We start from the raw sequence: 20,551 nt of genomic DNA on the forward strand, positions 1-20,551 counted from the left end.
GCAAAGGCAAGGTCAGGGGATGGTAATCCCAGCTTCCCTATTGTCTTCCCTTTTCCCCTGGAGGGCTGGGGCACGCCTAGAAGCTAATGCGTGTTCCCGCCCCTCCTGGGGCTCGTCTCCCGGCTCTGAGGCTTGCCTGGGTCTCAGTGAGAATTTTCTCTGCCCTGGGTCGTCTGTCCCTCCAGATCGCCTCCACCACAGTAGGAAGAATCCCCCTTTGCCACTTTTCCAGCCTCTGGTGTTATGAGACCGCCCGCCCCCTTCTGCTGTTCCCGCTGATCCAGGATTAATCTGGGGAAGAATTTTATGGTTCCCTCACGGTCATCAGGGGGGAGGAGAGAGCACTTACTGATTACTCTGCCATCCCAGTTCCTGGAAGTTCAAGTAGTGACCCACAGAAGTCCGTCTTCAGGCTGAAGATTTCAAGGGCTGCTGCGCTGATGTCTGGCACTCAGCGGCTCTCACCGGCTCGGCCTGGCTTATCTCCTGCTCCGCTGGTCTCGCCCGCCACTCTCGGGCTCCTCTGGTCCCCTCTGAACTTTACTTCCTACGTAAGAATGCTAATGTTTGCTTTTGAGTTCACCACACAATCAATCATGCCAATAATTTGATTTGCCTATTTCAAGAAAATAAGAACCACAATAGCAGTTAGCGGCAACTTCTTTGTATCTTTTGGTTAAACTGATACCCAGGGCGCCAATAAAAATTTTGCTTTGATTTTCAGTACCGTTGGTCATGAGCAAAAGAGTGTCAATTGAGGTACTAACAATTCTATTGATATTTGTAAACAGTTTTTCAATCCTGGCATTCTTAGTACCTTTTGCCCCCTCTCTCTTCACCCTCATGAAATCATCGTAGAATCACAGGATTAAACAGAATAATAGAATCTCAGGATTGAATATGACTTCAATAGCTTTCTAATCCAGACAGTCCTTGATCCTCTATCATCTTGATGGCATTCGCTCAATGTGACTCATTTCTCATTTGAAGATCAGAAGGTGCTACCGAGAACTCAGCACTATTCTTCCTTCTGTTTCATGGGATATGGTGGCCAAAGATTCATTACTTACTGACCAGGCTTCGGCATGTCAGTCTCTCTGTAATTGACCAGGCTTCTCTTCTGGAAACAGACACAAGAGGGCTTGTGCCACCTTTCTAGCTTATTGGAAAGAAGCTGCTAAATCTTGCACTTCACCTGCAAAGAAGAATCCCTGGTTGCTTCAACGTGATGAAGAAGAGGGATGTGGAAATGAAACAGCACCTCTGTGGAAGTTTTTCACCATATTTAAAAATCAGGTATAGGATCTAATTATAACATTTTATTTGTGAGCAGTTAGGACATACCTTCATTGAGTTCCCTAGTTATATTTTCTTCCAACTCCTGTCACATCTGAAGTCAAATGCAAAGACAAGTCAGAACAGTGAGGTAAATGAGGAAAGGGGAAGTCAAGATGATACACAGAACTCAAAAAATCTTATAAAGAATGCAGACATCCAAAGAAATGACTAATAAAATTAAGACCTCAGTATATTTGATTTTAGACATTCCACAGAAAAGTTGTTGACGTAATAAATTAATATTATTATGAACACAATCATGAATTTCTGACGATTAAATACAAAGAGACATGTGAACATTTTTAGCACAGTAGTCATGTCTCAGGTTGGGAATACAATTTTCGTCTGTGTTAAGCAAATTGTGCCCTCTTTATTTCCATTGGATCAATATAACATTTTTCGTTAAAAAGAAAATCAATTTCATATTCTATGCTTAAAATACTTAATTTCAAACATTAAAATTGTCTTCATTAAGTTTCAGTATAAACAGAAAATGACCCGTAAGTGGTCCTTAACAGAAAAGAAAATTCCTGGAAATGATGAAATACAATACACTATCGCCAAGGAAGGGCAGAGAGTACTAAATGAAAGCCGCTCCTGCATTGTCTGTTACATTCGAATTATGTCTTTATCCAGGCAGACACTGATTTCATTTGAGTTTCAAAATATATGCTTTCTCCTTGTGCAGATTTTAGAAACCACGCTAAGATAAATTCTACTTCCATCTTTAACTTGTAAAGAAGGAAGGAAAGATTGTTTCCTCATTCATTACTTCAATTCTTAAAACCACTTCATAGATACAGAAAGAGAAGATGAAATGGGAAATCACTGTTGATAACGATTAAAATGGTATAGTTTCCCTTTCAGGAGACAAATGAAATAGATTGAATAGTATAGATAGATATGAGGTCAATCTTACAACATACACATACACCATTATTTGGACATTTTGTTTGTATTGAGTGTGACCTGGGGTGGAGTATGCCGACTTCTCATGTACTGTGATTTTGTGCCTCCACTCTTAAGGCCACTCTCGTAATTAGTTTTTGCGTTCTGTATTCTGCAAATGTGAAGTTCAAGATGGGTTTGTGGGAATTATTTCGTGTTTACCTAAGTAATGATAATGTTTGTTGCCTACGTAAGGGTCAAGGATGCCCTTCGGGCTGAACGTAAGGTTAATGTAAGGTTAATGGTTCATGGGGGAAGAATTCAAGACCTCCCCATCCATTAATGGGCGTCAGACATGTTTTGCTAATTTCTAACGAGGCACAGAGTCACAATAGTCTTGCCCTTCAGCCCTGAAAAGAGTATCTACGCTCTGAGGTGAGGGTTTATTTTGGGTTTTAGTATTTGGACTCTTAATAATCACTCTGAAGTCAGGAGTGTCCATACTCTGACTACTTCTTAAAGAGGCCTATTCAATGAATGAGCATTGAGTCCCCCTAATGGAATACCTGTATAGCCATTGGCCTAAAAGTGCCAAGGTCTCCCATTGCATCTGTGGTCATCTCCAGGCTTCCTGAGGAATATCACTTCACTAGATGCAGATGGCTCTGTGGACGAAGTGATTCTATTGACGTTGCACAGCCCTCCCTCACTCAGAACAAATTCAAGTGTCATCAATTCTTTGATGGGAAGGTGTTCTTCGGGGATGAAGAACAAACACATGTACGTGTCCATGGAGAAAAATATTTATAGCAGCTCTCTTTGTGGTGGCCCAAAACTGGAAATCAAGGCGATGACCATCAATTAGGGAACAGCTGAATAAACTGTGGTATTTAACTGTAACGGAATGTGAATATACTATAAGAAATGATAAAGAGGAAGACTTTGAGAGACCTGGAAAAACTTGTATGAAATGATGCTGAGTGAAAGGAGCAGAACCAGAAATCCTTTTCGCACAGCACCAACCACAGTGTGTGAGAAATGTTTCTAGTAGACGTAGTCCTTCATTGCAATGCAAGGACTTAAAAAATTCAGAATGGTCTCTTAAGGTAAAACGCCTTTCACATGCAGACAAAGAACTACGAAATTGGATCACAGAATGAAGGAGAATATTTTCTTTTGTATTATGTTTTCTTTTGTTTGATGATTTCTCCCATTCGTTTTAATTCTTCTAAGGAGCACGAATAAGATGAAAATGAATTGAGTACGAATGTATGTATAGACCCCATATGAAATTGTATGTTTTCTCATGGAGGGCGGGTGCAGAGAGGAGGACGGAGAGGACGGGATGAGAAAAAAATCTAAGATATATGGAAGTGATTGTAGAACACTGGAAACACATAAAATAATAATTAAAAAAGAAAAACATGTTATTCCATCTTCTATCTCCAAGATATTCCAAAGACTTTCTCCCATGCCAGGCATATAATCCCACCTTCCCTGGGTCTTTCAGAATTCCCAGTATCTTTTGAAAGCTCAGTTCAAGTGCGTCCAAGTCCTATTTTCATTACGAGTTGATATGCCGACCATGCAAATCAAATGAGTTTGTAGGTAGTGTGTATATGCTTCGTAATTACTTAGATAAAAGCGTAAATGGCTTTTAGTCCTTTTCAGTGGCATCCCTCCTTCCACGCAGTGGAGATGGTATTGAGACAATCATAGTTTAAGTCATTTTATGAATATTAGCTTAACCGTTGGTAATTTCAGTGTACGATGACTGAGAAATTGCTCTGTTATTGCAAAAAATCCTTAACACCCTTAATGAAGTCACCACAATAAGGGAGAAGACAAAATAAAATTCTAGTGAAACTGAAAGATAGCTTAGAGGGATCGATCATTGTTGGTTTCACTACGTGCTCCAAAGCAACAAGATCCATCTTTCCACATAATTGGCCATCACATACAGCAATGATTACGACAAGTCTTTATAAAAAGACCACCATGAAGATAATTGTTACCTCCATGCCAATAATGTGTTGAATAGAGCAAAGAAGAGACCTTCTGTGAGAAATAAAGAGGTATTTACTCAAATCATAACTTCTTTTGATGTTTAGTGACTTCAGAAGAAAGATGGAAGAAAAGGGGACTCTAGAAGGTATGCTGAAAAACATAACTCACGTTTGAGAAATGAAAGAGAACAAAGGCTTTTACGATGATTTAGAATATTTCTCTGTCTGCATGTCTCTTCTGATGATTTTTTTCCAGAAGAATTTGAAGGTAACTACCCAAAGCAAAACAAAACCACACACAAAGAAGAAATGAAATTGGTTATTATGAGAAAAGAAAAGATTGGTTCCTGGAAATGACATCAGAATCAGCTAACTACAGTCTGAATATAGACTAGTTTGTTTTTTTTTTTAATGGCAAAAATAAACTTCTATTCATAAGGGAATTATATGGTGATATAGATGCCCCAGCATCTATGGTGGTCCAAGCCATGAACAGAGAGCAAGTAAGACCATTGAGTAATATTGAGTACACCCATTTTCATAGATATAGTTGCAGAGAACAGAAGGGTGAAACAAATTGTTGATTAAGGAGCTGCAGAAGTAAGAACACATGTATAGATCTTACGCCACACGATTCAATGAAATAAAATGAAGTGAAGGTGAGCTGATTGGCAAAGGGAAGGAGTAATTATAATTCCTATCTATGTACAAGTGAAACAAAGTGGTCAACTGTGGCTTAATAAGGAGACTTTCTCATGAAAAGTTTTCCTAAAAATTGCAAAACTATCTGTTTTCAAAGTGAACGTTTTAATTAAAACTTCACAATGACGACATGTTTATTAACTTTTATTCATGTTTCCTTATCATAACTAAATCACTCAGATTACAAGCCTTTGACCCAAAATGCTTAATCATTTCATCTTCCCTGAGTGATTAACACATTCAATACATATATTTTTAAGGCATTTTAGTAGTGTATTTAAAAAAAATGAAACATTTGCTGTATTGAATGTTGACTGCATTACATTTATCATGTTGGCTCTGGGAGGTCCTTAGAATTAGGCACGTTTTATAAAGGGAGAGAAAGATGCCATAGATATGCAATACCTTTTAAGTTTCTAATCTTAGTTGAAGAAAATACGCATACAAATAGAAACTAATAACTAAATTAGGATGTAATTCTTTATATTATATGTGATGACTTTGCCAAAGATTTCTCTACAGTATTGAATAAAAAAGATGTGTTGATATGGGTATGGCTTTTTGTGTTTATATAGATGTTGAAGACGTTCTAAAAAAAAGCAGAAGGATCACAGAAAGACTGTGTTTTAAGTGTTAAGATGCCAGTACCATGGGAAAACAATCAGAGGAGATAAAACTCATGTCTAAGAACTGGTTAATGAGGAAACAGAATTCATTTTAAAGAATATGAGCGGCACTAGTCACGGGTACATAAAATGTGTTCATTTATGTATGGCTACAACTGAGGACGTAACAGATGGCATAGGATAGTTGATCCATAAAAACATAAGTACATTTGCCTGCATAAAATTTAAGTATCTGGCAATTGTTCTTCCAGTAGAGGTGTTACCTCCGCAAATTTGCATGGAGTGTTTCTTGTGTTAAGAAGAACACCACGGGATTAATCCCATCCACTGTAATCTCCAATTGTAGTGATCTCTCCCTTTTATAAATACTTATGTGTATATCATTCCCTCAATAGTTGTTTATGTGTTATCTTATATTAAAAATGAAATTCCTCTATTTTGCATTGGCTTCCTATTGAGGCTACAGATTCTTCAAGGAGAAAGGGCATGTCTTACACAAAGCCTTTGCAACCTATTGAGGACCTACTATAGTGCAATTAGCATAATTAACATGCACTAGTTGATGATGTAAGTTTTGAACAAGGAAGAAGCTGTAATTTGACTGAAAGCTGACATACTGAAAACTTGCATGCTCTGGGACATTAGACGAAAAAGGGTGCCAGTTTTCCCTGATCACAAATAAAATGAGGCAATTTGTACTGACAAAGATGGACTATAACTTATTGCTTCCTTGCTTTACCTTCGAGGGCTCGGTCCACACCTAGTTTTTGACTGCAGCCTGAAGCCAAAAGCTTTGGAAGGTTAATATTTCCATCAATGTGCTCCTAAAAGAAGGAGGGAAATGAAGACAATGAGTGATAGGGGAGTTAAATGGAAAACAAAACTTATTTCTTTGCTATACTGATTTCTGAAACTTAGAAAAATTTCTGAAACATGAAAATGCAAAAGAAAAAAGTTTCCATAGGAATGAGACTGGCCCTCACAATAATTTCTTAGTTAAGACAAGTAAACTGAAATGAACCAGGTGAAGAGAACACTTTTTTAAAATTAGGAAGTGCTTATGAAAATGTGGGAGGCCGTGATTAGTTTTACATAATTGGGAATGGTCAGTCACTATGTTTTTGGAGCAGAGACAGTAGCATTTATTAAGTGTCTAATATATGCCTAAAATAAAGGCCACAAAGCTAAGAGATTTACAATTATTATCTCTTTTGATTCTTACACCAATCCTGGGAAACAGCTGTTGTTATTATCCCCCAAATGAGAAAGATTAAATGACTTGTATCACACAGATAGCATCTGAGGCAACATTTGATATCAGATCTTTCTAACCCCAGGCTCAACTTTCTATCCATAATTCCTTCAAAGTACCTCTAAGTGGAAAAGAATCTCATCCTCAAAAATTCTGTTTTTGACCACATTGGCTTAAATTTCACTTACTTTATCACGTATGATGGGTACTAGGTTGAAAATATGTTTTGAAGAACATCGCTATTATCCACTTCCATACTTTTTTCGTTGGCATAATGATGAATAGCATACATAATTACATACAAATATGGGAAAGCAACCGAGAATGGAGAAATCTACTTGATGGTAATAAAGTGAACTCTTTAGGAAAATGTGACTGCAATGTTATTCTACGCTTAACTTTGCCTTCATTGTAACAATTTCCAAAAATAATAATAGTAACAATACAATAATTATATATGGAATATGTATTTTGCCATTGAGGGCTCTGGGAAATTGAAAATTTGTTTAAAAAAATCAGACTAGAAAAACTCAAAGTGCTTTAGTCCAAATGTCACCTTGCAACAATTTTAATTTTAGCTTAACTTTCAACTCATGGCAAAATCCACAAATAAATCTTTCGTTTTCTTCTTCTTGTTCTTATTCTTCTACTGCTAGTACTACTGCTAATACTCGTACTCCTGCTACTAGAATTACTGCTACCACTACTATCACAACTACTCGTACTACTTTTACTACTACAATAATAAAATTACTTCTACTGCTAACATGCTGTGAAAAGGAATTCTTTCAAAAATGACAAAGTATAAGTAATCCCTGTCTTGTAGGAACATTTTTCTAGTTGAGTTACAAAGACTTAGAAAAAAGAAATGATAGTTTGATAACAGATGTGAACACCATAATGAATATACACTTAAATCCTAAATTATGTGCTATCTGATGACACGTGGAATTCAGGAGATTAAGAAGTCAAGACAGGTGAAAAGTCCAAAAAGGAGCCTGGGAAAACATTCAGTCAAAAGTCTCTTGAAGTTGAAGAGTAGAGTAGGAGGAGTTGTTGTAGTAGTGGTAGAGGTAGTAGTGGTAGTAGTAGTAGCAGCAACAGTAGTACTATTAGTACTAGTAGTAGGGGTAGCATTGGCAGTAGCATTAGTATTAGTAGTAGTAGTTTTCAGAACGTTTATAATATTGGTGAAAAAAGAGAAACATCATACTGAATATACTTTTCATTAATCAGGGACAAATTATTAATTGCGTAATTTGATTTTAGTTTTATTTTTTTCCTTCTGTAGTTTTTTCTGATCTTCATTATCAATTCGATAAAATGATGTGACTTGCTGTGAAACTACTGTCTGCAATTGATATTTGAGGGAAAGACGAAATTTTGTTGCAGGTATCTGACTTTAGCCTGATACAAATATGTCCAAATAATTTCTATTACTGATTTCATAAAACAAGATTAGCTTCCAGAGTCTGCAATTTTGGACACTGTGCAAGAATAAGTGCCAAAGCAATAAAAAAAAATGGAGATAAATGAAAAAATTCTAGGGAAGCACAATTAAAAAATAAGATCAGTAACACCCAAAAGTTAATGCTACATGCATAAACATAATCCTTTTGAACAGAATTACTGTCCTCAATTTTACAGAAAAGTGGTGGTTCGTGTTTGGAATTTCACTAAAAATATGATACAATCTTTAGTGTTTCAAAAGTTAGTTCAGAGCAGTCTGAGTTGCAACTACTCGGATTGTTCAGCATGTTTACATTCTTGTAAAACATGTAATGGTAATATGCTCTAGTATCTCAAAAGAGATGTCTGATTTGAATTGTGATATTATTCCTAGCATGACATTGTAGAATTTTTCTTAAGTTTTAGCACTTCAAATAATTTATTCCATTACAGTATTAAAATGGAACATTAGGAATATTGTTAGAACAATAAATTTATCAGTACTTCTGCATTAATGATTTCCCCTATCAATATTTATTGTCAAAATTTCATGCAGTACATAATTTCTTTCAGCAAAGTGAGCCATCTAGCCTAAAAGATGATTTTAAAATTTTATTTGTATAATTTAATTTTTTATTTTATTTTTTATTTAAGATTATTGTCATTTGTTTATTTCATTACGCTTATTTTATTTCACTAATTTATTACATTCATATTAACTTAGAGACTATTATGTCATTATTTTCTTATCATATGTCATATTATTGGTTCTCATGCTCCTTTCTTACATAGCAGAATTTTTACAATAAAGTTAAAAATGTCTACCTGCTGAAAATTCAAATTCCTCAATTATTTTGATCAAAATTACTTTAACTTCCATTTCTGAAAGTTAAATGCTTATCAGATACATTATTTAAAGATCTACCTCTGCTCAGCTTTCTCATTTTCATATTTACATATTTGCTTTTTAAATTGGTTACATTCACTGATTTAACAATTTTTTTCTCTCTTCTATCACAAGAACTTCCTTTTTAGTATCAGCATAAACTCTATTGAAGAGATCAAGAAACTGTACCTGGGCAAGACTCAATAGCTTTTCTTGAAGGATGACTGTCTTTTGGGTGTCTTCATGCTGTAGCTGAAGGAACATATTTGAACACTGAATTTGGGCACGTATTTCTTGGATAAGGTCGTTTTTGACAAGATGTATTTTTGCGTATTTTTTCCCAATATATTTATTTACTTTTAATCTTCAACATGCATTTCCACAAGATTGTGAGTTTTAAATTTTCTCCCCATCTCTCCCCTCCCCCACCCCCAAAACAGTGTACATTCTCATGACCCCTTCCCCCAGTCTCCCCTCCCTTGTATCACACCCCTTCCTTCCCATATCTCTATATTCTCTCTTTTCCAGTAGGGCAAGATACATTTCTATACCCCATACAGTTTTCTACACCCCATTACCTGCATTTCTTATTTCCCAGTTATGTGAAAAAACAATTCACAAGAGTCATTTCTAACACTCCTCAAAACTGATTGTTTGTAATTACTTCCTCCTCCCATTTACCCTCCCTTCTGTCATCTCCCAAATCCTACTTATCCCTTTCCCCCGTACTTTCCTGTAGTGTAAGATAAATTTTCATGCCAAATTGAGTTTGCATGTTCTTCCCTCTTTAAATCAAACGTGATGAGAGCAAGCTTCACTTTTTTCCTCTCACCTCTGCCTTACCTTAATTTTATTTATTTAGATATCATCCCTTCCTATTTAAGTCAATCTCTGCCCTCTCTCCCTCTCTCTCTCTCTCCTCTCTCTCTCTCTCTCTCTCTCTCTCTCTCTCTCTCTCTCTCACTCTCTCTCTCTCACTCTCTCTCTCTCTCTCTCTCTCTCTCTCTCTCTCTCTCTCTCTCTCTCTCTCCCTCTCTCTCCATATATACATATATATTTACTTATGTGTGTGTGTGTATGTGTGTGTATAATCCCTTCCACTACCTAAATACTGAGAAGAGTTTCAAGAGTTACAAATATTATCATTCCGTGTAAGAATGTAAATATTTCAGGTTAGTATATAACTTATGATTTCTCTTCACTGTTTACCTTTTTATACTTCTCTTGATTCTTGTGTTTGAAAGTCTAATTTTCTATTCAGCTCTGGTCTTTTCGTCAAGAATGCTTGAAAGTCCTCGATTTCATTGAATGACCATTTTTTTCTCTTAAAGTGTTATATTCAGTTTCACTTCCTAGGTGATCTTTCAGTTTAGTCCTATTTTCTTTGACATCTGCAATATCATATTGCAAGCACCTTGATCCCGTAATGTAGAAGCTTCCAGATCCTGTGTTGTCCCCATTGTATTGCTGCAATACTCAAATTGATTCTTTCTGGCTGCTTGAAATATTTTCTCTTTGACCTGGGATCTCTGGAATTTGCCTGCAATATTCCTAGGTGGGTTTTTTTTTCAAGTCACTTTCAGGAAGTGATTGGTGGATTCCTTCAGTATTTATTTTGTCCACTGGTTCCCGAATATCAGGGCAAGTTTCCTTGATAATTTCATGAAAGATGATGTCTAGGCTCTATTTCTGATCATGGCTTTCAGGTAGTTCCTTAATTTTTAAGTTGTCTCTCCTGGACCTGTTTTCCAGGTCAGTTGATTTTCCAGTGAGATATTTCACATTATCTTCTTTACTTTTCATTGTTTTGGTGGTGTTTTGTAATTTTTTGGTTTCTTATTAAGTCAATAGCTTCCATCTGCTCCTTTCTGATTTTTCAAGGACTATTTTCTTCAGTGAGATTTGGAACCTCCTTTTCCATTTCACTAATTGTGCTCTTTAAAGCATTCTTCTCCTCATTGGCTTTTTGGGCTTCTTTAGCCATTTGAGATAGTCTATTTTTAAAGGTGCTAAATTTTTCAGTATTTTTTTGGTTGTCTTTTCGCAAGCTGTTGACTCGTTTTTCATGATGTTCTTGCATTACGCTCATAACACTTCCCAATTTTCCTCCACCTCTCTTAGCTGATTTTGAAAATCATTTTTGACCTCTTATATGGCCTGAGACCACTGCATATGTATTTTAGAGGTTTAGGATGTAGAAGACTTGACTTCCCTTGATGGTATGCATTGTTCTTCCTCATCCAAAGAATGGAAGAAATACCCGTTCACAAAGAAAATAGTCTTTTATACTCATGGTTTTTCCCTTGTTTGAACTTTTCCCCAGCCAGTTTCTTGACTTTTGAATCCTTTTTCAAGAGGAGGGTCTACTCTGGTTACATGTAAGTTCTCAGTTCCTGCGAGGTGGCAAAAACAAGGGGGAGGGATTGATTCCTCTCCTGGCCTCTGGTCGGGTCAGTGAGCAGTATTCCCTCTACAGAGACTCCACTAGCTCCACCACACCAGCTACCATTCCTTCTAACCCCAAGGTCCCCACTCAGGATTGAGATCCACATCAGTTTCTCAATTCACCCAGGGGTTTAGGCCAGGGCTCCAACAATGGAAGATGCAACTGCAAGGGTCCTGCACCTAGACTGCTGCATTCCCTTCTCACCCAAATGAAAGAGCTTTCTCACTGACCTTTGAAGCTGTCTTTGGCATTTGTGAGTTGAGGAATATGGGACCTGCAGCTGCTGCTGGTGCTTTCTTGAGGCCTGCTCCAGTCTTGTCCCTGTCACTGTGCTACCTATTCTGTGGTTCACTCTGCACAGCATGACAGACCTTTTCTGTGGACTTCAAGGCTATTCAGGGCTGGAAATCTCTTTCAATCTGACATTTTGTGGCTTGTGCTGCTCTCGAGTTTGTTTAGATTTAATTTTTACACGTATCTAATGGGCTGTGGGAGGAGAGTGCTAGAGGTGCGTGCTTCTACTCCAGCATCTTGACCATGCCCCTTTGACAACGCATTTGATCGGTTCATCCTTTTCCTGTCAATTGTGTTTTCAAATTCCTTTTGCCTTCTGTTTTGCATGGTGTAATTCTCTCTGTATGCTTTCTCAAATGAATGTCTTTTTTCTGAGGGAATCATGTACATGGTACACCTCTTTTTCTAACCTAGTGGTTATGTTCACCTTTAGAGAGCTCTTAACAAAGGGAACCACGGTTTTCTCTTAGGCTAGAAAAGTCATGACTTAGTTTGTGTTGTAAACGAAGCTATTCTTCACGTTGTCCCTGAAAGGAATGTTCAAGAGCTCTCTCTGATGTCCCATTTGGCTCATGAGCATGAAGAGCAAAAATCAGAAGGGAACAGTATGATGCAGTTTCTTTCTCTAGACTGCTGTCCTTCCCTTTGCATTGTTTAATTTAGAGTTCAGCGCTGCATTCCCAGTTGTCAGAACTTTTATTTTTTCCACCCTAGTGGAATATGAATTTAATTAATGCTTCTTTATTCAGTTGTAATTCCTTTTGAAGTTCATCATTCTTTGCTTTTAAAACTTCAATGTCTTCTACATATTGATTTTATTTTTCCTGATCCTTAATTGTTTCTGCGTCTACATCCACTTTGAACATGGCAAATTCATCCTGTATGATTCCATTTTTATCCAAAAGATATTTTTCTTTTTCATTCCTAACAGGAACCCAAACATAATAAACAGAAAATATGTTAGTGAAAATAAATTCATGAATTGTGAGTTTTGCTTAGAAATTCAAAATCAACCCCAGGAGGCCAAGATGGATAGTGTTTTCGGTAAACTGAGGAAGTTTCTTCTATTTCACATTTCTGTCAGACTCAATTTTCCTAAAGAACAGGTCTTAAAAGTGCTTCATCAGTCAGAAAATATGGACTGTAATTTTAAGCCCACAAAGCTGTCTGCTTTCGGTATATTTGATTTCTTTTGCACTATCCATTCTATCCCACACGGATTAGTCACGATGTTACAATAAAAATAGCAAAACCTAATTATTTATGTGGGCCTTCTACGGTTTTTCAAAAGTACTTTCAAAACATCATGTCACCTAAAACTTTGATGAACCTTTTGAGAGACATATTTGTAGTCATCCTCCCCATTTTGCTGATGAGGATTTATGAATGAAGTATCCCACACCAGAGACAACATTTTTTAGGCTTGCTTACCATGAGGAACCAGATGATAGTCACAGTCACTATGAAGTGACATGCCTTTAGCGACCCTTTATTATTGTGATAAGTTGATGGAGATCTCACATTTTCAAACTTTTTATTAAGCAATCGTCTCTGTTTTCATCAACTATTAATTATCTCTGGGACATTACCAGTCTATGAGAGACTTATACAAGTTCACATACTTGAAGGTGGGAGGGAAAGATTGGGATGGAAAGCAAGGCAAATGGACCTGGCAGTACAAATCACACCTTCCTGTTGGATGCAACAAATACTCCATAAAGAGAACAGTTCTGGTCTTTCAAGGAACAGGTGTGCCACCTACACAGAGAGATGGAAAAGGGACACTAACCTGAACGTGAATCCCTGCTATCAGAAGAGCTCGAGTTGCTGCTGCTGCTACCCCAGCCTGAGGAGCTGCTGCCACCGCCGTCACTGCTGCTGCTCTTCTGGCTCAACCTTGTGCCCCGCACTCCCCCGCCCCCCGCATGTCCTTGGACACTTGTGTTTTCACAGTGTGAGATTTCCTGGGTCTCTTTCCCACACCATAACGTATTTTTCTATTTCTCTCAGGATTGATGCTTTTAGTGTTTCAAAATCAATTTCTATGTCATCAGAATTAGAATTCAGTAAAGATGGCTCTCCTAACTCTGTTATATGGACGACTCACACAAGTTTATCTCTGCGGCGTTTGTTGATAGCCAAGCTTAACTGCCTTTTTTCATCATAGTTCCTAGGCTTAGCATTATCTTCCTCCGCAGATTTATTGCCAACATTTGTTCCTTGAAATGTTTGGCAGGCTATTTTTCAGCTTTTTCTGTAGTTGTTTGCTTAATTTTTTTTCCTCTCACTTTCATCTTTATTGATACATTTTTTTTTTGTTTCTTTCTGCTTCTCTCTTTTAGATCTTTTATTCTTTTTCTTCAGCTTTTGGTAAGGTCCTTCAGACAGAACTTGCAGGTGTTGATGAACACATTTAAGCTGCTCCTGCAGTTTTTCACTCTCTCATCAGGAGACTCTCCAAAAGAGTTGTCTTCAAAGGAAGCATCTGCTGGGGATGGAAGCTCAATTCCAGGTGGACAGTCTCGGGCGGGTAAAGGTGGGAACTTCTAAATCTTAGAGTTCTCACGAGACCCCCCAGGAAACGACTGGGAATCGAGGTGAACCGAGCTATCTCGTGTATTTCCGCCTCTTCCCGTGAGAAACGTGATGGGAGAGAGCTCTCCCCGCCCTCGACATTGTTCCAGATCTGGGCACACTATTGTTATCTAACAGCCCGGAATTCAGAAGAAAACTATGCTGCTAGAGGGTTTAAGTAGGATCAGGAAAGCCTGAAAGCTCTCTTGGGCGGAGGGGCACGGAGTGGTGAGGACAACAAGGCTCAGCTTTTCCTCTCTCTTCTCTCCCCTCCCCCTCTCTCCCCACTTATACTTCTACTTCCAATCTCTTATTGTAAGATCTTTGCCTCCTTGGGAGATTCTTCGTTCCCTCCTAAGGAAGAATTCCCCTGCACTTGTAACTAGACCCTGAAATAAAGCTCAACCCTTGTTCGACTCTGGAACGTCCTTTCTCTCATACGAGCATCCGGTTTGGCCAACCGAAGACCTCGGGATAGAGGTAAGAAGACTCGGGTAGCCCTCAGGCCTCTAGGCCTGGCAAGCATCACTGCTACTTTCTCTACAGAATGCTTTGGTGACATCCTTTTCTATATAGCACATAGACATTCTTGCAATGGGTTCATCTGTGATCTTGGAAACTGAATCTCAAAAACATCTGAAGTGTTCTTGCCATCACTACCACCTCAAGATCTGGTGGGTTATACTTGCAGCAATTCATAAACATTAACTGAACATATGCAGCAAATTCACGTGCATCCTTACATTTCTGGTTATACCTTTTTCTTTAGTTGTGCCAAGGTCCATTGGATTTTTGACAACATCATTGTACTTATGGAGTCCTAGAGCAGTACTAGCAACAGGCTTATGGAAAGGTCAAGTATATGCTACTTCGTCCTTTGAAAACATTTCTTCAAGAATTTCATTACGGTATTTTAATTACTCAGTTAATTTAACATGTTCCCAACTCTATATTTTTGCTGAGAATCTGGTATGATATTCTTCACTACTTTTTCTATTACAAGTGGTATTTTAGCAGATTTGTGCTCAACCAGGCTTGATGAAGATTCACTACTTGCTGTATCTATCCACGTTATACAGGTTGTAGTATCTGCTTTCCTTTTCACACCCCTTTTCACTTATGTTACAGCTTGTGTGTTATAGCTTGGTGGAGCTAGTTTAGCAATGTGCAATGCAGAAAGTAACGTCTGAGGACATAGAGGAGATGGAATCACTTGCTGTTTAGCTATCTTTTCTGATGCCTTAGGGAATGGTTTTTCTTTCATAGTGGAAACTCCTGAAGATTGTTGAGTACCTTTTCATTTTTTTTCCTTTCCACCTGCCACTAGTTGTTCTGAAGGCATTTGAGACAGTTTTTGCAGAAACAGTTTCTCTAAGACTTGTGTCATTAGAACAATGTCATCACCTGGCTTGCAAAACAATTGCAAAACAATATTTTCAAGTCTTCTATACATTCTGAGGCTTCCGCATAGTATTTATGTTCCAAGAGCTTTAGGAGGCTGTAATAATCTGGGAGAGTGAGCTTGGCCGCATCCACAGTCTGCTGGAAGGGTAAAGAGAAACTGTGCTGCCATAGAGCCTTCAGGACAACCTTCTGCAGTTACTGCAGTTGGTTTGTGAGGAGGACAGTCTTTCTGGCATTTATGTACTCTGGTGGAAGGGGGTTGCCAATAGCCATCTGTTGGCTTGACAGAGATATTCTGAACAGCTTTTTCCTGATGGAGTGTTGTCTTCCATGTATTTGTATCGCCACTCACCCATCGGCGTTACTGCTCACTCGAAATGGTGACCAGCCTGAGTCATTTTGGAAGTAGTAGCTTCTATTTCTTTGTTCACTCATGGAGGCTTATTCAGAATTCCATCTTGCAAAGAACTGACACTCAGACCCTGCCTTTGTCTTTGAGTGTCATTTTGCTCTTCAACCTGGGCAGAACAATATTGTAAAGTTTTTCATCACTTTTTTCTTTAGAATTCTGCAGAGACATTTTAACTTTAACTGGAATATAGAATGTGAGAAAGGATGGAAAAGAGATAAAAATTCTAAGAAAAGGAGGCTATTGAAAACGAAAGGGAATAAGGATATCATTTCAAAATTGTAAGGGACCCTCAACAACTATTCAGTCCAATTCATATCCATTGCTAGGTGTGTAACAGAAGTGCAGTTTACTCTTTTAGAAATATAGATTGTGAGAGCAGAAAGGGATACTAGCGATGAGTTAGCACGTCATGGAATAAATGAGGAATCAGAGGCCTGAAACAGGAAGCCATTTGTTGAAAATCATGTGGATAGCAATGGACTGAGGTAGGACTCAAAATCTGGTAAAAGTCACAGTCAGACGCAGATTTTGGACAATTTGTGTATGTACACATGCATATGTTTCTGTGTACATATATATAGGGGAACAGATATACACATATACACATATGCATATATACATATATATGCATGTGTGTGTATAGATATATATATATATATATATAGATATATACATATATAATGTAGGTATTCGGCAATTGTTCTTCCAGCAGAGGTACTAACTTAGCAAATTTATATGGAATATTTTTGGCGTTGGAAACCAAGTAATGGATCAACATCACCTGCGCTAATCTCCAACTATAATAATCTCTCCTTTATATAAATACTTACAGGTATAGCATTTATTTAATACTTCTTTAAATTCTACCTTGTATAATAAATGAACTTCCTCTGTTTTGTATTGGCTTCCCAGTGAGATTGAAAATTCTTCAAGGTAAGAGGCCATGTCTTACACCAAGTCTTTGTAACCTGTTCAGAATCAATCATAGTACTATTTGCATAATTAACAGTCACTGGTTGATGAAATAAGTTTTGATGAAGAAAGTAACTATCATTTCACTGAAGTCTTACATAGTGAACATTTTCATCATCAGGAAAATTAGACAAGAAATGGTGCCACTTTCCCCTGAGTGTGAATTAAATGACCAATTTCATGTTGTCAGAGATGGACTCTAAATTGTTGCTTCCTTGCTATGCCTTCGCACCTAAGACCATATATGAAGGCAGATCTTTGAAAGTCTAGGTTCAAATCTCTATACAAAATTCCCCAATGTATCTCTGAAAATTCTCACCATCCAAAGTTCTCTTTTTGACTGCTTTGACATAGATTTTGCTTAGTTTTCCACGTATGATGGATACTAGGTTGAAACTGTGTTTTGAACGTTATCAGAAATATCTATTTCTATAATTTTGGGCTGGTATCATGATAAATAGCCTACTACATAATACATGTAACTGTGGGAAAGCAACTGATTATGGAGAAAGGCATTTTATAGTAATAAAAGGAGCAGGTTGTGAGACTTTGACTGCCATGTTATTCTACGATTAACTTCACATTCATCGTAACAATTTCTAATACTAAAAATGTTGAGAATGAAATAATTTTATACTGAATTTCTATTTTGCCACTGGGTCTCTGGGAAATTGAAAATGCATAAAAAATAAGACCAGAAAAACAAAAAAATGCTTTAGGCCCATTATTGCCTTAGAACAAATTTAATGTTGGGTAAACTTTCAATTCATGATAAAATCGACAAATAAACATTTACTTTCCTTGTTCTTATTTTTCTACTACTAGTACTACTACTGCTAGAACAACTACTACAACTTCTTTTACTGTTACAGTAATAACACTTACTTATACTGCCAACACTCTGGGAAAAGGAAGCTCTATTGAGTAAATGAAGAATAAATAATTCTTGTCCTCAAGGAACCACAATCTAGTTGAAAAAAACAGACTTAGAATCAGGACATGATAATTTGTTAACAGATGTGAACACCATAAGGCAATCAGTATAAAGTTAACCACTAAATTATGGTTTGTCCAAATCTAAGTGGAATTCAGGAGATTAAGAATTCAATAGGTATGAAAAGTTCAAAAAGTGTTATGGCAAAAGAATCATACTTTTGTAATTCAAAGGCACCTTGAAGTGAAGAGTAGATAGGTTTTAGATAGGTATACTAAATAGGGAAGTGTAACTAAGTGAGAAGAAGAGGGTGCTGAACGTATGGAGCTGGAAATCAGCATGGTGAGGTCACTTTGATTAAGGTAGAAGATAATAATGAGATTCTCTACCTAATTACTTCCATTCTCAATGGCATTTTGCATGTGTAGTTTATATATTTACAAATTTTGACGAAATGACATTTTGCTTTTATTCAAGGAGTAGTTCGAAGAGAAGGAGACAAATAATTTCTACTTCACAGTGCTGTTTGGGGGAATAAATCAGGAAATAAATGTAAAGGTCTTTCTAAATATGAAGTATGATAGAAATGATTTACTTATTATTGGCAGTTGGAAAAACACCCGATTCTTTGTGTAAGGCTAGAAAAACAAAATTGGCAACCACATAAAGAGTGAATGCTGTGAAATGATTAAATATTGGGTGGGGCTAGGATGGAGGAGTAGGAAGATGCATATACTTTAGCACTTCCCCTACAGCCCACAAAATAACGGTAAAAAGGTCTCTCCACAAAGTGTAGAGCAACAGAAGTCTCAGAACAACAGAGCAAAAGAGGTTTCCAGTCAAAGGCAACCTGCAGGCTTACAGGAAAGGTCTATCTCACAGGACGCTGAGCAGAGCAGAGCTCAACCCTGGCCATGCGGCACTGGGAGGAAGAGGACCTGAACAGACCTCTGGGAAGAGCTCCTAACAGGGAGGATCCTACTTACTTCAACCCACAAGCAACACAGAAATCACCCAAAGTCAATGGGGGAGGGATTTCCCAGCTGGGGAGAGGTAAAGGGATTTCTTCAGCAATAGCCCAAAGTGATGGCAGAGGCCAGGAGCAGACACGGGAAGCCACAGAGGGTGGGAAGTAACCTGGGTCCATTGTTCAAGAAGCTCAACTGAAAGCCTCTGGCAGTAGGGAGCAGCTGATCTAAACGTCATCCCTGAGTGATAGTAAATGGCTGTGAAAGTGCCCCAAAAAGGGAAAAAATGTAAGACCATCAAAGGTTACATTCTTGGTGACCAGCTGTCTCCTCCCATCCTTTCAGACAAGAAAGAACAAGACTTACTGTCACAGGAAGTTAAGACCTCTGCCTCCAGGGCCTCCAAACTGAACTTAAAGTAGACTCAGGCAATGGAAAAACTCGAAAAGCAAGGTAGCACCTGGTTCAAGGACAACCACAAAAATGCTGAGGAAAATAAAACCTTTATAAAGAGACTGACACGATTGGGAAAAGAGGTCCAAAAAGCCAGGGAGGAGAAGGAGGCAATAAAAAGTTGAATTAGGCAAAAGAAGGAAAAGGTTCAAAAGCTCAGTGAGCAAAACAGTTCTCTGAAACAGAGAACTGAGTTCAGGGAAATGAATGAGTGTAAGATAAACCGAGAAGTTGGAAAACAAACAAAAAAGAGTTTGAAAAAATACAAGATAATGTGAAACACCTCAATGGAAACACAAATGACCTGGAAAATAGATCCTGGGAGGACAATATAAAAATTATTGGACTACCTGAAAGTCATGATCAAAAAAGGAGCGTAGACATTATCTTCCATGAAATTATTGAGGAAAACAGTGCTGATATTCTAGAACGAGAGGACTAAATAAACATTGAAAGAATCCACTTACCACCTCCAGAAAAACACCCGAAAAGAGAAACTCCTAGGAAGATCATGGCAAATTTCAGAGTTCCAAGGTCATGTAGGAAATTCAGCAATCAGCTAGAAAGAAAGAATTCGAGTGTTGTGGAAATACAATCAGGATAACACAAGATGTGTTAGCTTCATCATTAAGGGATTGAAGGGCTAGGAAAAGCATATTCTAGAAGTCAAAGGAACTGCGATTAAAACCAGGAATGAGCTACCCAGCAAAACTGAGTATAATACTTCAGGAGAACAAATGGTCATTCAGTGATATAGAGGACTTTGCAGCATTCATGTTGAAAAGACCTGACTTGTACAGAAAATTTGACTTTCAAACACAAAAATCAGGAGAAGCTTCAAAAGATAAACAGGAAAGAAAAGTCATAAAAAAACTCTCTAAATCTGAAGTGTTTATCTTCCTACTTGGAAGGAAATTATTTATAACTCTTGAGACTATTCTCAGTGT

The 20,551-nt window shown here is 37.6% G+C and overlaps 2 pseudogenes; both read right to left on the bottom strand.

Moving 5' to 3' along the window:
• Positions 1 to 10,292: 10,292 nt before the first annotated feature.
• On the bottom strand, positions 10,293 to 14,563 carry LOC140522452 (bromodomain testis-specific protein-like; annotated as a pseudogene).
• LOC140522453 (bromodomain testis-specific protein-like) lies at positions 14,507 to 19,330 on the bottom strand (annotated as a pseudogene).
• Positions 19,331 to 20,551: the final 1,221 nt, after the last annotated feature.

Source organism: Notamacropus eugenii, chromosome 2 (assembly GCF_028372415.1).
Source record: "Notamacropus eugenii isolate mMacEug1 chromosome 2, mMacEug1.pri_v2, whole genome shotgun sequence".
Lineage (NCBI taxonomy): Eukaryota > Metazoa > Chordata > Mammalia > Diprotodontia > Macropodidae > Notamacropus > Notamacropus eugenii.